Raw genomic sequence first — 21,091 nt, 5'->3', positions numbered from 1 at the left:
GTAAAATATTTTCTCGTCTGATTATGGTTTCAATATCATTCTGTACCGTGATAATGATGAACACACTGGACCTATCTGACAGCAAACCAAGAACATTCAAGTTAATAACGCAACTGTAATAGTATTTTTCGGTAACAAAACAAGAATTTAACATAAACAAAGAAATATTCGGCTAAGTAGTTCACAGAATGCCATATGCCACCACACGAAACCTATTTGTACGATCTGTAGACGTAACACAATGGCCATTGTATGTCACAGTCGGTGCTTTTGTGCAGTAGCCCTTTTCGGCACCTTACAAAATGTGTTTTTGGTTGACGCAGACAGCTGTAAGAGCAAGCCTCACGCGACATTTCGGCTCTCTTCCGCTTCGAGGAGCACGCAGCAAATCCTTTATAAGGGCCAGGGAGACATCAGAGCTCCATCAGTCGTCATGACAGCCTGCACCAAGTGTCTCCTGCTCCTCTGCCTAGTTCTAGCGGTAAGTTCGACTACGCTTCGTTCTTTCATTCACATAGACAAGTGCAACTGGCTCAGAACAACATCAACACCTATCAACCAAAGTATGGCCATATGAGGTATCAAATGAAACGGGTGACTGGAAAGAAGATTTCTTGACTGGGAAGACAGAGTATGTCACCTTGGATGGAGAGTCGTCGACAGATGTAAAAGTAACCGCAGACGTACAAGATGAAAGTTTATTGCGACGCTTGGTGTTCATATTACATCTTAATGACTAGGCAGACATATTAACATTAACCTCATGTTTTTGGAGCTAATACAGTTGTAAGTAATGAAATATCTGTGGGATCGAAAAGTAATGTCGTACTTCTACATTAAATTCCAACACATATATTGTTAACAAGTTTTTTATTTTTGATCAGTGGTCTACTCAGCCTAAACAGCTGGCAATGTCCTCAAAACGTTTAGGAAACTGTCCTTGTAATTGTTTCAGGGTCACAACGAATTCTTCAAACATCGCGTTTTCCTTAACTACAGTGAGTTTAGTGAACTGAATTGTGTTCGGGAATTGGGCTGTGTTCGTCAGAATATCTCCCTTCTACAGCGCGATTTTCGTTTTAGATGCTTTCTCGTCAGATCAGAAAGTAGTTGTTTCTTATCTTGCAGTATCTTACCATGGGCAGAGTGCAGTCCACTTAAAACGTGAGGTCTGCAATCCATTCCAGATCTAATTTTCTTTCCTGTTCTTATTTTCCCTTCATAAATTTAATAATAGCGAGTTTTAAATCCAAAAATTGTTCCAGGCATGCCCCTTGACTAAATCAAGTATTTTGCAGTAACATACAAAGTATCCATACTCTTCGTTCAGCTCCCTTGAAAACTTGCAACTGAGAATAGAATAACGCGTGCGACTTAAGAAACTTTACTATTCGTACCATTAATTTCTCCACGTGTTCCGTAACTCCAAATTTAGCAGAAAGTGCTTCTACATGTACATAACAATGAATCCTGTCTGTCTACCGTTCTAATTTTGTACTCTTTCACTGTCAATTAAATCTTTAATTCTTTCTGCATGGTATTGTGATGTCGTTTCATAGCAAATTCGCAATACCCGCCGCTTATGCGACTGCATGATGTACACTGAGAATTCTCATGTCTCTCTTCTGTCATTCCCATTCATTTTTAAACGCTTGTGACGATAGATCGCTACACTGTCTCCTCTTGTAAGAGCAGCCATTAGGCCTGTAAAGTCCTTCATACCATGGACAACTAGGGAAGGGTAAACAGTGCTGACACTAGGACTGCAGGAAACTGGTATATTTTGTGATCTGTCAAAGGCATTTGACTGTGTAAATCACAATATCCTTTTAAGTACATTAGAATATTATGGTGTAACAGGAAATGCTGCAGAATGGTTCAGACCTTATATCTCTGGCAGAAGCAAAGGTTGTTATTGAGAAAGAGACATGGATTAAGCTATCAGACATCATCCAACTGAGAACTAATTACATGTGGGGTCCTTCAAGGTTCCATCTTAGGGCCCTTACTTTTTCTTGTGTATGTCAATGACCTTTCATCAGTAACATTACCAGATGCCAAGTTTGTTTGCCAATAATACAAACATTGGAATAAATAGCAAATCAAGTGTAGTCTTAGAAATATCGGATAATAAAATATTTGTAGACATTAATCACTGGTACCTAGTCAATTCTTTGTCACTAAACTTTGAAAAAAACACAATTCAGGCAGTTCAGAACTTATAAGGGGTATCCCATGAGTATATGCCTAACGTATGATGACAAGCAGATGGAAGAAGTGGACAGCGTTAAATTCTTGGGATTACAGCTTGATAATAAACACAACTGGGAGGAGCACACCACAGATCTGCTGACACGTCTAAACAAATCTCTACTTGCAATGCGAATTCTGTCAGACATAGGGGGTATTAAAATTAAAAAGCTGGCATACTAAGCTCACTTTCTCTCCATATTGTCATATGGGATTATTTTTATGGGTAATTCATCAAGTCAAGCGAAAGTTTTCCGGGCACAAAAACGTGTGGTGTGAACTTAAGAACATCCTGCAGAGGCCTGCTTATGGAACTGGGGATACTAACTACTGCTACCTAATATGTTTATCCCTTAATGAAATTTGTCATTAAAAATATATCACTTTTTCAAACCAACAGCTCACTTCATGGAATCAATACTAGAAATAAGAACAATCTTCGCAAGGATTTAAAATCACTTACTCTTGTACAAAAAGGTATGCATTATTCAGGAAAACACATTTTCAGTAATTTGTCAGAGCCATGAAAAGCTTAACAACCAATGAAATTCAGTTTAAGGGAAGCCAAAAGGATTTATTGGTGGTCAACTCCTTCTACTCCATTGATGACTCCATTGAATGCATATATATATATATATATATATATATATATATATATATATATATATATATATATATATATATATATATATAAAGTACAATCTGACCTCTGCACCATTTCAGTACAGTAATGTGTTCATTGTAAATAAGTATTGTAGTAATTCTATTATATGTTTATTACCTTATAAATAAAAAAACGTTTTTAATTTTAAATTCAGTGCATTAATGCGATCTTAGTAAAGGAGTTTTGTAAAATGATCCTTTCATACAGTTTTCATTAAAAAAATTACGATCCTTCCACTTTGGACCTATGGAAGGTACATTAGCTTATTTATTTCAGTTGTAAGTATTTGTCATGTATTATTGTTTTTCTGACATGTTCTACATCCTGGAGGGCCTCCTTACTGCGGATCAATTGGAATGAAAGTAAATCTAATCTAATCTAATCTTCTACCGAACTGAAGAGAGTTGTGCCGACCGAAAAATGCCGCACCGCAGTTAGGACTGCGCAGACGATACTCGCCTTCGAACTGCTCGAGATTTCCCGATATGCCGCAGCGTTCGACACAATATCGAGTTTGTTCGAATAATCGTGCAAAATAGACTTAAGTACAAAGTATACATACAAATATACAAGCAAAGTATCCGAGTTCAAAGTATATGTAAGAAACAAGCCACAACAATAAGCTAAGGCATTGTTTTAAATTTCACAATTTTGTGAAATACTGGCGAGAACAGCAATAAATCCTACCATTTCACAAACTCATATTGTGTCTGAACAAATTTACGAATTCTCATGCAGTACTGGTATGTATGGATATATTAGCATAACCGTTTATGCTGATTTTTAGGTAAAGGTAATAGGCAAAGACGACAATTTTGTTCTCCAAAAAAGTTGCTTGACTGACCACAGTATAATATTTTATTCGTTTATGAGAGGCGGTACTGATTTACCAGGTAAGCCGCAAATGAACAGATCGATACCTGTTCACATGTTAGAGTAAGAGATATAAACGTTACCACATATAATGAGTTTGAAAACCAGACGGCAACATTAAGGATGAAACAACAAAGAAATTAATCAAGAGCTAGATACGAAACTAACAAAATACATCGTAACAAAATGATTGCAATTCATATTGCGAGAATGAATTACAGCGACAAGGCCCGTCTTGGAAATAGTGCAGTACGAGCAAAAGCTGGAGAACTGGACAGAATCATGATTGAAATCTTTTATTTATTTACTAGTTGCTGTTGTTACGCATGACCTGTACTCTAGAAGATATTTCAGTCCGTCTTTCAAAGTTATTTTTATTATTAAAATCCATAGTTCATTAAAAACGCTAAGACAGGTCGTTGTGATATTACCAACGAAAATGACCAGATCGTTGATCGATCAAAATATTGAACAGAATCCGAGATTTCACGAACGAAAACTGCTCGAACAGTTCGAGCCGTGTTCAAACACAGGCCTAACCGCAATACTAAACAAAATGACGCGCTGTTCCGAGTACTTCCGAGAAGGACCGAACCAAGCCGAGACGCTGCACTCGTGAACTTTTGGCAAACATATTTGTTGCTGTCTTCAGGTGGTCCCTGATGACTGCTGCTTGACATCTGTCAGTATCCTTTATAAGCTGGCCGTTACCCCTCGATCATTCCGCTTCTATTGCTATCCATGCAGCCGCCATGGTGGATGGTGGTGGTGGTGGTAATGGCACCCAGCTCCTAACTCTGATTTCCAGTGTCTAAGCTATCTCTGTTGGGTGCAGACCTCACTGTATAGGAACTCCATCGTGGCCGTCCCTGCTTTATAGCAAAATGAGATCCAGAAATATATAGATATATGCGCTCAGGTAGGTCCCGTGTTCCTTGACTTCCGTAAACTGTTCGATACATTTCTGCACTGTCTCCAAATTAACAAAACACGAGCTTACGCTATGTCAAGCTAAATGCGTGATAGGATCGAAGAGTTTCTAGCAAACAAAACACAGCATGTCACTCTTCAACGGATAGAAGTCTGCAGACGTAAAAGTAACTTCTGGCGCGCAGCAAGGTAATGTTGTAGAACCATTAATTTTCACAATATACAGGTTGTTTCAGAAGTGATGGTCAATAATTCATACAGGGAAAGTACAGACGAAAAGTAGGTAAAAAGCGCCAATAACCATGGATTTGCAGATCAACCGTTGCCGAGTTATCGCATTAATTCGCGATAGTAACCAACTGAAATCAGGAACAATCAATACGCAAAGAAGCTGAATACGGAAGTACTAAGGAATGACGAGATACGTTTGAAGTTCTCTAACGCTATAGATACAGCAATAAGGAATAGCGCAGTAGGCAGTACAGTTGAAGAGGAATGGACATCTCTAAAAAGGACCATCACAGAAGTTGGGAAGGAAAACATAGGTACAAAGAAGGTAGCTGCGAAGAAACCATGGGTAATAGAAGAAATACTTCAGTTGATTGATGAAAGGAGGAAGTACAAACATGTTCCGGGAAAATCAGCATACAGAAATACAAGTCGCTGAGGAATGAAATAAATAGGAAGTGCAGGGAAGCTAAGACGAAATGGCTGCAGGAAAAATGTGAAGACATCGACAAAGATATGATTGTCGGAAAGACAGACTCAGCATACAGGAAAGTCAAAACACCCTTTGGTGACATTAAAACCAACGGTGGTAACATTAAGAGTGTAACGGGAATTCCACTGCTAAATGCAGAGGAGAGAGCAGATAGGTGGAAAGAATCCATTGAAAGCCTCTATTAGGGTTAAGATTTGTCTGATGTGATAGAAGAAGAAACAGGAGTCGATTTAGAAGAGATAGGGGATCCAGTATTAGAATCGGAATTTAAAAGAGCTTTGGAGGACTTACGGTCAAATAAGGCAGAAGGGATAGATAACATTCCATCAGAATTTCTAAAATCACTGGGGGAAGTGGCAACAAAACGACTATTCACGTGGGTGTGTAGAATATATGAGTCTGGCGATATACCATCTGACTTTCGGAAAAGCATCATCCACACAATTCCGAAGATGGCAAGAGCTGACAAGTGCGAGAATTATCGCACAATCAGCTTAACAGCTCATGCATCGAAGCTGCTTACAAGAATAATACACAGAAGAATGGAAATGAAAATTGAGAATGCGCTAGGTGACGATCAGTTTGGCTTTAGGAAAAGTAAAGGGACGAGAGAGGCAATTCTGACATTACGGCTAATAATGGAAGCAAGGCTAAAGAAAAATCAAGACACTTTCATAGGGTTTGTCGACCTGGAAAAAGCGTTAGACAATATAAAATGGTGCAAGCTGTTCGAGATTCTGAAAAAAGTAGGGGTAAGCTATAGGGAGAGACGGGTCATATACAATATGTACAACAACCAAGAGGGAATAATAAGAGTGAACGATCAAGAACGAAGTGCTCGTATTAAGAAGGGTGTAAGACAAGGCTGTAGCCTTTCGCCCCTACTCTTCAATCTGTACATCGAGGAAGCAATGATGGAAATAAAAGAAAGGTCCAGGAGTGGAATTAAAATACAAGGTGAAAGGATATCAATGATACAATTCGCTGATGACATTGCTATCCTGAGTGAAAGAGAAGAAGAATTAAATGATCTGCTGAACGGAATGAACAGTCTAATGAGTACACAGTATGGTTTGAGAGTAAATCTGAGAAAGACGAAGGTAATGAGAAGTAGTAGAAATGAGAACAGCGAGAAACTTAACATCAGGATTGATGGTCAAGAAGGCAATGAAGTTAAGGAATTCTGCTACCTAGGCAGTAAAATAACCAATGACGGACGGAGCAAGGAGGACATCAAAAGCAGACTCGCTATGGCAAAAAAAAAAAACATTTCTGGCCAAGAGAAGTCTACTAATATCAAATACCGGCCTTGAGGAAGAAATTTCTGAGGATGTACGTCTGGAGTACAGCATTGTATGGTAGTGAAACATGGACTGTGGGAAAACCGGAACAGAAGAGAATCGAAGCATTTGAGATGTGTTGCTACAGACGAATGTTGAAAATTAGGTGGACTGATAAGGTAAGGAATGAGGAGGTTCTACGCAGAATCGGAGAGGAAAGGAATATGTGGAAAACACTGATAAGGAGAAGGGACAGGATGATAGGACATCTTCTAAGACATGAGGGAATGACTTGCATGGTACTAGAGGGAGCTGTAGAGGGCAAAAACTGTAGAGGAAGACAGATATTGAAATACGTCAAGCAAATAATTGAGGACGTAGGTTGCAAGTGCTACTCTGAGATGAAGAGGTTAGCATAGGAAAGGAATTCGTGGCGGGCCGCATCAAACCAGTCAGTAGACTGATGACCAAAAAAAAAAAAAAAACTAACTGGAAACGCACCTGGATACCGTGGTATTTACCTTGTTATGTCAAGGTCTGGGAACGACCTTTTTTTTTTTTTTACGCGTGCGATACTACTTCCCTTTCCCCTTCCGTGCACTGTGCCGTACTGGCCTCACAATCAGTTACGAATGTGAAGGTAGCATGGACGGAGGTAACACCAATAAAGAGTACGCCGAGATGCACTTCATGTGCGGCAAAGCGAATGGCAGTGCCCTTGAGGCTGCACGAGTGTATGAAGAAGCTTGTGGTCTCAGCAGGTGGCCCAACAGGCGTACATTTAGCCGGTTACATCAGCGCCTTAGAGGAAAAAAGAGAGCTCCGCACACCACGTACGAGAAGTTCGACCTGCCCAGATCCATAGGACAGGGTGTTACGCATTGTACGTACATCAACACATCAACATCCGGGTACTTTAACAAGGACGCCCCAAGGGTGTGTGGCGGATTTTACATCGGCAAGTACTCAGTCCATATTTTCAGTGATTGCAAGCCCTCAACTATGCAGACCTGCCCCCTAGAGAGAATTTCTGCGAATAGGTGTACCCTGAATCCCCCGTTTGTAAGCAGTATTCTGTTCAAGAATGAGGCTGGATTTACCCGTGACGTTATTTTAACTACTATAACTGTCAAATTTGGGCTGACGTCAATCCTAGTGCAACACGACATCAGCAGTGTTATTCATTTAAGGTCTGGACAGGACTGCTCGGAGACGGCGTAACTGCACCACACTTCCTACGACAGAAACCGAACAGCAGTACATGCGATTCCTGCGGACTTCCAGATGTACGTGATGATGTCCCTCTGAACCAACGCCTCAACGTGTGGTTCATGTATGATGGTGCTCCAGCACATTTTCGTTTACGAGTGCGCCGGCTTCTAGCTTGGACTTATGATCAACGTTGGGTAGATAGTGGAGGGTCTGTGCCATGGTCTCCAAGGTCTCCGGATTTAAATCCCTAGATTTCTGTGTGTGGAGTCATGTCAAAAGACTGGTTTACGCTACCGCGGTCAACTCTCTTGAGGAATTACGCTTGCAGATTGAAGCAGCCATCCAGCATTTACAGAGTTCCTCTGGACTGCTGAGAGGATTCACAACTCATTTCAGAGACGAGTTGCATTCAGACGCATGGACAACATTTCGAACACGTACTTTAACGTTTTCGGATGCCACTTGTTCCTAGACACTGATGAAGGGCAACAGAAAATGCGCTGTATCTCAACAACGATTTGTTTGTGGACCCATGTTTATTGGAGATTTTTAGCTACTTTTGGCCTGTTCTTTCCATGTGCGAATTATTGACCATCATTTCTGAAGCAACCTGTATGTGAATGACCTAGCAGATAACGCCGGAAGTTCCGTGAGGCTTTTCGCAGGTTATACTGTTGTATACAAAAAAGTTGCAACGGTAGAAAATTATAGTGAAATACAGGAAGACCTACAGAGGATCAATACTTGGTGCAGGGATTCGCAAATTGACCCTCAGCATAAACAAATGTAACGTATTGCGTATATGCAGACGGAGAGACCCAGTATTGTGCGATACACAACTGCAGAACAATCACTGGAAGCTGCTATCTCCGTAAAATATCTAGGAGTATGCGTACGGAGCAATTTGAAGAGGAACGATCACATAAAACTAGTCGCGGGGAAAGCATATGGTAGACCGAGATTCATTCGAAGAATGTCAGGCAATGTAATCCACCCTCAAACGAGGCGCTTACAAAACCCTCGTTCAACCAATAACTGGATGTTGCTCGTAAGTCTGGGAACCACACACAGAAATAGGAAATAGAGCAGCACGTTTCGTTACAGGTTCATTTACAAAGCGTGAAAGCGTCTGGGAGATGCTTAGTCAACTCCAGTAGCACACGCTCCAAGAGAGGCATTCTGCAATAGGTTATGGTCTACTGTTAAAATTCCGATAGTGTACGTTACTAGAAGAGCCAACCGATATCTTGCTTCCTCCTACGTATATCTCGCTAAAAGGCCGTTAATTTAAAATCAGAGAGATTGGAAACCATATGAAGGCTTATCAGCCATCGTTCTTCCCGCGAACCATACTCGATTGGAACAGCAGAACGGGGAAGTGGCATGTACACAGATTACCTTCCGCCCCCCCCCCCCCTGCACACAACGTTTTCAGTTATTCATTCATCTTTCCCTACAGTTTTTAGCCTCTATATATCCTGATATCCTATGTCTAATCGTTCTGTCTCTTCTTCTTGGTAATGATTTCCAGTTGTTCCACTCTTCAACGAGTCTGCAGAGAACCTCCCCATTTCTTATCCTATCAGTCCTACAAATTTTCAACATATTTCTGAAGCATCACATCTCAAACGCTTCAGTTCTGTTCTTTTCTGGTTTTCCCACAGTCCATAATCCACTTCCATACAATTCTGTGCTCCAGACATATACCCTCAGGAACTTCCTCCTGTAATTAAGACCGTTTTTTCTCTAGCCGACTTCTTTTAGTCAGAAATGCCTCCTCTGTCTGTGCTCTTTTGCTTTTTATATCTTCCTTGTAACGTCTGTCATAAATTATTTCGCTTCAAAGGTAGAAGAATTTCTTCACTTCATCTGCTTCGCGCTCGCCAGTTTTGATATTAAGTTTATCCAAAATCTCATTTTTACTACCCCAATATTAAATTTATCTCAAATCTCATTTTTACTACCCCTCTTCAGTTTCGTCTCTCTTTGGTTTATCTCAATCTATGAGGGTTGCCCAGAAAGTAATGCACCGCATTTTTTCTTCAACATTTCTTTATTGGACATAATAAGAATTGCACATACGAAAGAATGGTGCTTTATCTACACATCCTATTTTTCCATGTAATCCTCCAGCACGAAACGAGGGCGTGTATGCCCTCTCGCTACCAGTCCTTGTCCTGGTGGTGGAGCCAGTGCTTCACTGTGTGAATCACCTCCTCATCGTCCTCAAAATGTTTTCCCAGAATGGCATCCTTTAATGGTCCAAACAAGAGGCCAGGGCTGTAGGGTGGATGGAGTAACACTGTCCATCCCTGTTTTGCGATGTGTTCAGCAGACCTCAGACTTGTGTGGGGCCGAGCGTTATCATGTTGCAGGAAAACATCTCCTGGATTGCTGTGGCGTCGAAGTCGCTGGAAGCGCATCTTGAGTTTCGTTAATGTGTTGACATATGCTTCTGAATTAATGGTACGGCCTTTTGTCATCACATCAATGAGAATCACCCCTTCAAAGTCCCAGATGCTTAGTATTTTTTTCTGCTGTCGAGAGTGGGAATGGCGCCATTACATCGACTGTCGTTTTGTTTCTACAGTCGCATGTTCGAATCCTGCCTCGGGCATGGATGTCTGTGATGTCCTTAGGTTAGTTAGGTTTAAGTCTAGGGGACTTATGACCTCAGATGTTAAGTCCCATAGTACTCAGGGCCATCTGAACCATCTGTCGTTTTGTTTCGGGTTCAAAATAGCGAACCCAGGTTTCATCACCTGTCACAAATCAGGACAAGAAAGCCTCTCCCTCAGCATGCAACAAATCAAAACAAATGTTTTTTCTGTGCGATTTGTGATCCACCGCGAGGTACCGCTGGACCCATCTTGCACACACTTTTGAATATCCAAGAGTCCGGATAATTGCATCAACACTTTGTTTGCTGATCGACATATGCAGTGCCAACTGCCGAGCAGTAATGCGTCTTTCCTCGCGCATGACAGAATCAGCTAGCTGCAACATGTCAGGTATGACAGCCATGGATGGTCTCCCTGACCGCTGCAAATCATGGAACTCCGCCTTTTTTATGACCTCACACTCCGTGCCCAGCGACTAACTGTACTTCTGACGACAACAGGTGCTCCATAGACTATGCAAAACCGTTTGTCAATATTCCCCATAGTTTCTTTCTCTGCAGTGATGAATTCATTGACGGCACATTGCTTGTGACATACATCACATGCAGACATCATTTTGAAACTGTCCTGCAGCTACGCTATCTGTCGGAAGTGACGGAAACTTGGCACGCTCATTCAAGGGACTTCAAATAATACATACGTAACGTTTCGCATTTGTAGCATTGTTGTCGGCTGAGCAAAAAATGCGGTGCACTACTTGGGCAACCCTCGTATACACTGTGCTCAGAAGATTGTTCATTCCACACAACAAGCCCTGTAACTTTTCCTCACTTTCACGGAGGATGCCAATATCATTAGTGAACCCTATCATTGATATCTTTTCATCTTGGAGCTTAATCCCTTTCCTCAACCCTTCTTTTATTTCGAGTATTTATTTTGAGAACTGCTCGAGCGTTTTCGATCCCTACCAGGTCGGATTGAGGGAGGACATACAAGCAATTCAGAGGCGGGCTGCTAGATTTGTTACTGGTAGGTTTGATCATCACGCGAGTGTTACGGAAATGCTTCAGGAACTCGGGTGGGAGTCTCTGGAGGAAAGGGGGCGTTCTTTTCGTGAATCGCAACTGAGTAAATTTAGAGAACCAGCATTTGGGGCTGACTGCAGTACAATTTTACTGCCGCCAACTTACATTTCGCGGAAAGACCACAAAGATAAGTTAAGAGAGATTAGGGCTCGTACAGAGGCATATAGGCAGTCATTTTTCCCTCGTCCTGTTTGGGAATGGAACAGGGAGAGAAGATGCTGGTTGTGGTACGAGGTACCCTCCGCCACGCACCGTATGGTGGATTGCGGAGTATGTATGTAGATGTAGATCATTGTCTCTCGGACTGTATAGATTGAACGGTAGGGGCGAAAGAGTACACATCTGTCTAAACCCTTTCAAACTGATGCTTCTTTCTTGGTCTTCCATCATTATTTTATGCTTTCGTTTCTTGTACATAGTGTGTATTACTCGTCATTTCCTTTGGCTTACACCTATTGTCCTGAAAACCTCAAACATCTTGTAGCATTTGCACTGTCGAACGCTTTTTCTAGGTAGACATATGATCGTGTTTTGGCTTTTCTCAAGACGTGGTGATATTTTTCAATAGCTACTTGTCGTCCTTGTCTGCAGGCTGTGGCCGCCATGCCGCAGCAGTCTGCTGACGTGCCACCACCAGCGGTCCCTGGCGGGGATGTCGCCAGCAACCAGGAGCCGGTGCAGCCAGTAGCGGGCGACGAGGCATCTGGGGACCAGGCGCTACAAGACCGCTGGGGAATATCCGTGCACTTCCATAGCGGCTGAGCGAATTGCTGGCAGCATCAAGAAAAACAGAGATCTAGCTTATTTTAAAGTTTTCAGTTTATTCCACACTTCAGACTTTTAACACTATTCCTGTTTCTATATCAAGAGCGACCTTTCCTCTTTTTTTCAAATCTATAAAAGAACACTACAAAAAATAAATAAATTTTAGTACTCAAAAAGCACTACTGACTTCGTTTGTTTACTGAATGTTTTGCCTGTTTAGCTGTCGTCGCATATCCCTAAGTATTCACTGACTGGAATGTAAACGTTACAACATCCAGCACCAGTCTGACATTTTTCAGTATTTATGGGGATGGTCATCACATAAAGGGTATTAAATGATTCCTGCTGTGCCTGAAGCTGATGCTGTGTCAATACACGACGATTGCTGGCTGGAGACTGGTAATGAATCTTCACGTTTTCCCATCGTATCCCAGACATGTTCTATGGGTAATAAATCAGGGGACTGGGCAGGCCAGTCGATGATCCCTACATTCCTCAAAATGTTTGTGCTGTGAGCTGCTATATGGGGTCTTGGTATGGAGTCCAGTGAGTGTTCTAGACACTGAAAGTCATAGATATGGAGAGAGGCCCATTCGGTCAGCCAACATGGTGCAGGCTGACCAAATGATTTCAGGAATTATCTGTCGAACTTGGTTCGGAAATATGAACAAATTAAGGCAAAACTTTAGCAGCAATACACTTTTCTGCTCGTCTGAGCAAAATGGATAATGATATACTATTCCTGTCTGTACTAATTGTAGAGTTCCCTTGGAGGGTGGAACACAGCTGTGTACAAAATGTAAGCAGAGCCAGAGCAAATACTCTAAACCCAGACCACAGGCCTGATCTATAAGAAATCCCTCCATGGCGACTTTAAGGCATTCAATCACAGCCCGAACGGTTGGCCGAACCGCTCGCCAACAATAGCTGTGATTTCTCCAACTGTTTGTGGACACTGCCAAGCGCGTGGCAGACGCTGCTTACCAGTACTGGCGGAGTGTGGGCCGGCAGGTAGCAGTCGAGGTAAGGAGGGAGGGACTTGCCAGTGGGAATGACTCACCCGAAACAGAGCCGGCAACGAGCCCTTCGCTCAACCATAGGCGAGTAGGTCTGGCCTGATCGGCTCGGCGAGCGTGTCGGTAGACCGGTCAACTTGTGTACGGGTGCCTTCACTCTCTAACTGACCTAGCGAGCGCCCCTGCCTCCAAATTTACACTACTGGCCATTAGAAATGCTACAGCACGAAGATGACGTGCTACAGACGCGAAATACACTCCTGGAAATGGAAAAAAGAACACATTAACACCGGTGTGTCAGACCCACCATACTTGCTCCGGACACTGCGAGAGGGCTGTACAAGCAATGATCACACGCACGGCACAGCGGACACACCAGGAACCGCGGTGTTGGCCGTCGAATGGCGCTAGCTGCGAAGCATTTGTGCACCGCCGCCGTCAGTGTCAGCCAGTTTGCCGTGGCATACGGAGCTCCATCGCAGTCTTTAACACTGGTACCATGCCGCGACAGCGTGGACGTGAACCGTATGTGCAGTTGACGGACTTTGAGCGAGGGCGTATAGTGAGCATGCGGGAGGCCGGGTGGACGTACCGCCGAATTGCTCAACACGTGGGGCGTGAGGTCTCCACAGTACATCGATGTTGTCGCCAGTGGTCGGCGGAAGGTGCACGTGCCCGTCGACCTGGGACCGGACCGCAGCGACGCACGGATGCACGCCAAGACCGTAGGATCCTACGCAGTGCCGTAGGGGACCGTACCGCCACTTCCCAGCAAATTAGGGACACTGTTGCTCCTGGGGTATCGGCGAGGACCATTCGCAACCGTCTCCATGAAGCTGGGCTACGGTCCCGCACACCGTTAGGCCGTCTTCCGCTCACGCCCCAACATCGTGCAACCCGCCTCCAGTGGTGTCGCGACAGGCGTGAATGGAGGGACGAATGGAGACGTGTCGTCTTCAGCGATGAGAGTCGCTTCTGCCTTGGTGCCAATGATAGTCGTATGCGTGTTTGGCGCCGTGCAGGTGAGCGCCACAATCAGGACTGCATACGACCGAGGCACACAGGGCCAACACCCGGCATCATGGTGTGGGGAGCGATCTCCTACACTGGCCGTACACCACTGGTGATCGTCGAGGGGACACTGAATAGTGCACGGTACATCCAAACCGTCATCGAACCCATCGTTCTACCATTCCTAGACCGGCAAGGGAACTTGCTGTTCCAACAGGACAATACACGTCCGCATGTATCCCGTGCCACCCAACGTGCTCTAGAAGGTGTAAATCAACTACCCTGGCCAGCAAGATCTCCGGATCTGTCCCCCATTGAGCATGTTTGGGACTGGATGAAGCGTCGTCTCACACGGTCTGCACGTCCAGCACGAACGCTGGTCCAACTGAGGCGCCAGGTGGAAATGGCATGGCAAGCCGTTCCACAGGACTACAACCAGCATCTCTACGATCGTCTCCATGGGAGAATAGCAGCCTGCATTGCTGCGGAAGGTGGATATACACTGTACTAGTGCCGACATTGTGCATGCTCTGTTGCCTGTGTCTATGTGCCTGTGGTTCTGCCAGTGTGATCATGTGATGTATCTGACCCCAGGAATGTGTCAATAAAGTTTCCCCTTCCTGGGACAATGAATTCACGGTGTTCTTATTTCAATTTCCAGGAGTGTATAACCGACAGGAAGAAGATGCTGTGACACGCAAATGATTGGCTTTTCAGAGCATTCACACAAGGTTGGCGCCGGTGGTGACACCTACAACGTGCTGACATGAGGAAAGTTTACAACCGATTTCTCATACACAAACAGCAGTTGACCGGTGTTGCCTGGTGAAACGTTGTTGTGATGCCTCATGTAAGGAGGAGAAATGGGTACCATCACCTTTCCAACTTTGATAAAGGTCGGATTGTAGCCTATCGCGATTACGGTTTATCGTAACGCGACATTGCTGCTCGCGTTGGTCGAGATCCAACGACTGTTAGCAGAATATAGAATCGGTGGGTTCAGGAGGATAATACGGAACGCCGTGCTGGACCCCAACGGCCTCGTATCACTAGCAGTCGAGATGACAGGCATCTTATCCACATGGCTGTAACGGATCGTACAGCCACAGTTCGATTCCTGAGTCAACAGATGGGGACGTTTGCAAGACAACAACCATCTGCATGAACAGTACGACGACGTTTGCAGCAGCATGGAGTATCAGCTCGGATACCACGGCTGCGGTTACTCTTGACGCTGCATCACAGACAGGAGCGCCTGCGATGCTGTACGCAACGACGAACCTGGGTGCACGAATGGCAAAACGTCATTTTTCGGATGAATTCAGGTTCTGTTTACAGCATCATGATGGTCACATCCGTGTTTGGCGACATCGCGGTGAACGCACATTGGAAGCGTGTATTCGTCATTGCCATACTGGCGTATCACCCGGCGTGATGGTATGGGGTGCCATTGGTTACACGTCCCGGTCACCTCTTGATCGCATTGACGGCACTTTGAACAGTGGACGTTACATTTCAGATGTGTTACGACTCGTGGCTCTACCCTTCATTCGATTCCTGCGAAACCCTACATTTCAGCAGGGTAATGCACGGCCGCATGTTGCAGGTCCTGTACGGGCCTTTCTGGATACAGAAAATGTTCGACTGCTGCCCTGGCCAGCACATTCTCCAGATCTCTCACCAATTGAAAACGTCTGGTCAATGGTGGCCGAGCAACTGGCTCGTCACAATACGCCAGTCACTACTCTTGATGAACTGCGGTATCGTGTTGAAGCTGCATGGGCTGCTGTACCTGTACACGCCATCCAAGCTCTATTTGACTCAATGCCCAGGCGTATCAAGGCCGTTATTACGGATAGAGGTGGTTGTTGCGGGTACTGATTTGTCAGTATCTATGCACCCAAATTGCGTTAAAATGTAATCACAGGTCAGTTCTAGTATAATATATGTGTCCAATGAATAGCCGTTTATCATCTGCATTTCTTCTTGGTGTAACAATTTTAATGGCCAGTAGTGTATTTAGTGCGTCAGGCCACGTCGCCTACTCCACACTGACGCTTCTGGCCATCGTCTAGTGACACCTCAGGTCACCGTATTACGTCTAGCCAGTGCCTTGCCGCGCGTAGTGCCTTCTTCAGGTGAGTCCATGCTTAAGATAACAGGATTCCTGCAGCGTCACCTTTGTATTCTCAAGCAAAATGATTCGTTCTAGGTTCTTCTCTTTGCCTTTTAGACGTAGCTATACGACTCTGGATTACTCTCCTGAAGTATGCCAACTGACATACTCGTCAAGAAGGGTATGACATTCTTGCCAGATACTGATCTCTTCAGCAATTACCAAACCAGTCCTCTTACGGTATCTAATAGCTTCTTTACTTTACTTTTACTTAATTATTTATTGAACCTCATCTGATTAGGGTCAACAGGCCCTCTCTTACACTGGACCAGGGCTTCACACATACAGTTTATTTTTTACATCCTAGTTCCCTAAGAAATAACAATATTAATATGACAGTTAGTATTAAAATTATTTGTGCGTCTGAAGTGGCATTGTGAGTAAATTATACTGACTATGGGCAAATACAGCTAATAGTGCCAGTATCTGTACAAAACGGATGTTTTCTGATACAACGAATTCTGTGGAAAGGGGATTTAAGTATCAGTGAAGAACACTGAGAAATGAGGAAAGGCAGGTTGAAAAGAGGGACATACAAGGGTAAAGAGTATCTGCGCGCACGTGGAAAGGGTAGCTGTGAAGTGTGACCAAAGAGTCGAATATCACAATATAAGGAACACAGGCATTCCTAAGCTAGGGGTCATAAGATTCCCTGTGAATGGCCTCGCAGGATAACGTCGCTGTAATCAATAACTGGGAGTATGTTTCTACAGGTTCTTTTTCAGGTCAAGAGGTAAGAGCTTTTTAAATATTCAAACAATGCGACAGCAAACCCACCATTATTGCAGGCGATCTCAACTGCAGAATAGAAACAGAAAACTATAAAACAAAACTAGCCGTTGAAACCCTAGAAGAAGATGGTTTGGCCCTACTTAACGATAAACAGATACCTACATACATATGCCACAATTGGAAAAGCACCATTGATGTCTTCTTGGACAGTTCCGTGCTCAGTCCAGTTTAGAGTTTCATCTATTATTATGCCTAGATTCTTTGCTGCAGGACTAGAGTGGACAATTGTCCCATTTAGAGTTAAAGAAGGAACGAATTCCCAATATTGTGAGCTAATGAGTTTAGAATGACCAGCCACCGTCGTTTGGATGCCCCAATTTTGACAGTACACACAGATCGGCATTGGGATTCTCAATAGCTGTCTTCAGGTATATAGATTTTGCATTTAGATACAATTAGAAGTCATCAAAATACTTGTGGTACTTGCAGTAGGTCAAAACTGATTACACATTATTTACGCATAATGAAAAGAGTATAGGACATTATACTGAACCCTGGGGAATCCACGATTCCAAAAATCTTTGCTTCCTGTGATCTCTGATCAGGTCATATACGAATTTGTTGGCATCGATCTGACCCGCACAAACGGAACGCTGATCACCACAGAAAGTCGCTGACTATGGCCCTACATCACTCAAACATCACTCAAGCCCATGTTGTCTGTCGAATTGTATCAGCGGCAAACGACGGGTAGAAACTCCAGATCTCAAGCCAGCTTCCAGCAATCGATTCCCGTCTGTCAGTGGTGACCCTCTGCCTGCGACCTCTACCTGGATTTCATCTGCTGGCATCCTTCTTCTTGTCAGAACCAGTCGAAAAATCTTACTATCTTCTCTTGTTGTAGTCCCATTTAGGGTTAAAGATAGTAGGGATTCCCGATATTTTGGGCTAATGATTCTAGAAACCTATTTATCACATGAGTACCCAACTTCATAGGAATGACTTTCGGACTGTGCGCTGCTATACTTGCTTTGTTAGCCAAATTTTTGTTATAATCACAATGTATGTAAATACTGCAGTAGAATGTGTCGGAAGCTCTTTAAGGCTGTTCGCAGATGATGCGGTTGTGTGCAAGAAGGTAGCAACACCAGAATACAGTAAAGATTTACAGAATGACCTCTAGAGGATTGACGAATTATGCAGGCTCTGGCAATTGACCCTTAACATAAATAAATGTAACATATTACGCATGCATAGGAAAATGAATTCACTACTGTACAAGTATGCTACTGATGAAAATTGCTGGCAACAGTAACCACCGTAAATCGTATATCTGTCTGCCGGCCGGATTGGCCGTGCGGTTCTAGCCGCTACAGTCTGGAGCCGAGTGACCGCTACGGTGGCAGGTTCGAATCCTGCCTCGGGCATGGATGTGTGTGATGTCCTTAGGTTAGTTAGGTTTAATTAGTTCTAAGTTCTAGGCGACTGATGACCTCGGTATTTAAGTCACATAGTGCTCAGAGCCATTTGAACCAAGTATCTGTCTTGAGCGACCGTAAGTGGAATGACTACATAACACAACTAGTAGGAAGAGAAGATGCCACACTGATATTCATGATATAAAAAGAATTTTAAGGGTATGTTATTTTTCCACTAAAGAAGTGGGTTACAAGGCACTTGTTTGACCGATTCCTGAGCAACTTTCATCAATCTGGGATCCTCACCAAGCAGGATTGATAGGATAGATGGAGAGGATCCAAACAAGAGCTGCGTGTTCAATCACGAGATAGTTTACTCCGCACAAGAACGTTGCAAAAAATGCTCGACAAACTCTAGTGGCGGACGCTACAAGAAAGGCGTTGTGCATAACAAAAAGAGTTGTTGTTTAAATTTCGAGACAACACTTTCCGGGAAGAGTCAGACAACATTTGCTTCCTCCCACATTCGTGAAATGACGACGACGAGAGAATTTTAGAGATTAGAACTAACACAGAATCCCGCGTCCGGCCATCCTGATTTAGGTTTTCCGTGATTTCCCTAAATCACTCCAGGCAAATGCCGGGATGGTTCCTCTGAAAGGGCACGGCCGACTTCCTTCCCAATCCTTCCCTAATCCGATGAGACCGATGACCACGCTGTCTGGTCTCCTTCCCCAAACCAACCAACCAACTAACACAGAAAATCATTGACAATCATTCTCCCCACATAGTACCCTCAGCCATACACCATCAGGTGGCTCGCGGAGCATTGATGTGGGTGGAGATACAAACCTCCACATGACCTCTGCCCAAGAGGGCTCAAAACTAGCCTCCTCCATCCCGTGATGGCTGCCAGTAGACTCTTCGACTTCGCCAGCTCCCAGCCGTTACACGAGATTATTTAAATATTTATGCCACTGGACGAATCAGCCTCCAGAGCCATTTCCTCTTAACACCATCCTCACGCGGGACATAATTCTCATTGCGCAGCACACCAGATGTGGTGTCTGGCGTTGCTGTTGTACGCTCCGAAACGACCTGCTACATCTCACGGAACATAACGTGCTGCTCAACGTGATTTGCGACTTCAGCGCTCTCCAGCAGGAGTTCCCAGCTACATCAGCCATGTAACTCACAGTTTCCTTAACGACAATGGACGCGTGTAAGACAGCTGTGTTGACTGTCGAAGAAGAATGGGGAAAATCGTGGAGAAGATTCTGGACTCGTCGATGGCTTGACCAGCAAATTGTTGATAGAGGAACATTACATAATTTTGTTATTCGTTACCGGTAACTCGAATGACCATTCATTCCATACTTATTTTTAAACTGAATGTAGTTAATGTATAGAAGCTAATGTTAGTTTGCGTATGCATAATACCCATTTTCTCAATGACGCATTGGCTATCAACACTCTGAAGCAACGGACTTCATCACATAGATTTCACGACCGTTTCGTAACTTCATGTGTGTGGAAGAGAAGATTTTTTCGAAGCTACTCGCCAGTTTTGAAAAAGATACGCACTGGCAAGATCAGACATGAGGCAGTAATATCGAGAAATAGATATACGAGTATATTGTTGTGTACGACTTCATACACAATGGTAAGGAGAGGTGGGCTACAGAGTGCTGCGGGAACTGTCATTGTGGGAAAGCTGGACAGGAGCGCCGGCCGATGTGGTCGAGCGGTTCTAGGCGCTTCAGTCCGGAACCACGCGGCTGCTACAGTCGCAGACTCGAATCCTGCCTCGGGCATGGACGTGTGTGTGATGTCCTTAGGTTAGTTCGGTTTAAGTAGTTCTAAGTCTAGAGGACTGATGACCTCAGATGTTAAGTCCCATAGTGCTTAGAGCCATTTGAACCACTTGGACAGGAGTAGAAATGATAAGCGAACAATTTAAGATAACAAAAATAAGATTTACATAACTTGTACTTCTCCAAGCGTACCAAGACTCATTCCAAATGATGCAGCAAGAAATAGAGTCCAGTCATCTCAATGTCAACAAGGAAGAGTCTCTATGTACTGAATGACGAACAATGACGTCAGTGCGGTGACTAGGCGGCGTCTGTGTAGCCTCCCTTAGTGAAGTGGCTCCGAGCACAAGTGGATTGAGCAACCGCCGCCAGCCGTCCGACACCATGGCGGCAGAGGACGTTCGTGGTACAGAGCCACTGGAGGCGTGGCTTAGTGGGTGCACACCATCTTATCTGTCCAATCCTGCGCGACCATTATAGAAACTTGCTGTCCTGTCGCCAAAGTAACAACACCTGTGGGGTG

At 44.0% G+C, this 21,091-nt stretch overlaps 1 long non-coding RNA gene across 1 annotated transcript; it reads left to right on the top strand.

Annotated features, from left to right (window-relative positions):
* Positions 1-330: 330 nt before the first annotated feature.
* On the top strand, positions 331-12,580 carry LOC126101127 (uncharacterized). The gene is made up of 2 exons (XR_007522270.1): positions 331-481; positions 12,228-12,580. It is a non-coding gene; the product is annotated as an uncharacterized LOC126101127 (long non-coding RNA).
* The last annotated feature ends 8,511 nt before the right edge of the window (positions 12,581-21,091 follow it).

The sequence above is a fragment of the Schistocerca cancellata genome, chromosome 9 (assembly GCF_023864275.1).
Source record: "Schistocerca cancellata isolate TAMUIC-IGC-003103 chromosome 9, iqSchCanc2.1, whole genome shotgun sequence".
Classification (NCBI taxonomy): Eukaryota; Metazoa; Arthropoda; class Insecta; order Orthoptera; family Acrididae; genus Schistocerca; species Schistocerca cancellata.
The sequence above is the reverse complement of the archived record's forward strand: the minus strand, read 5'-3'. Positions and strand labels throughout refer to the sequence as shown.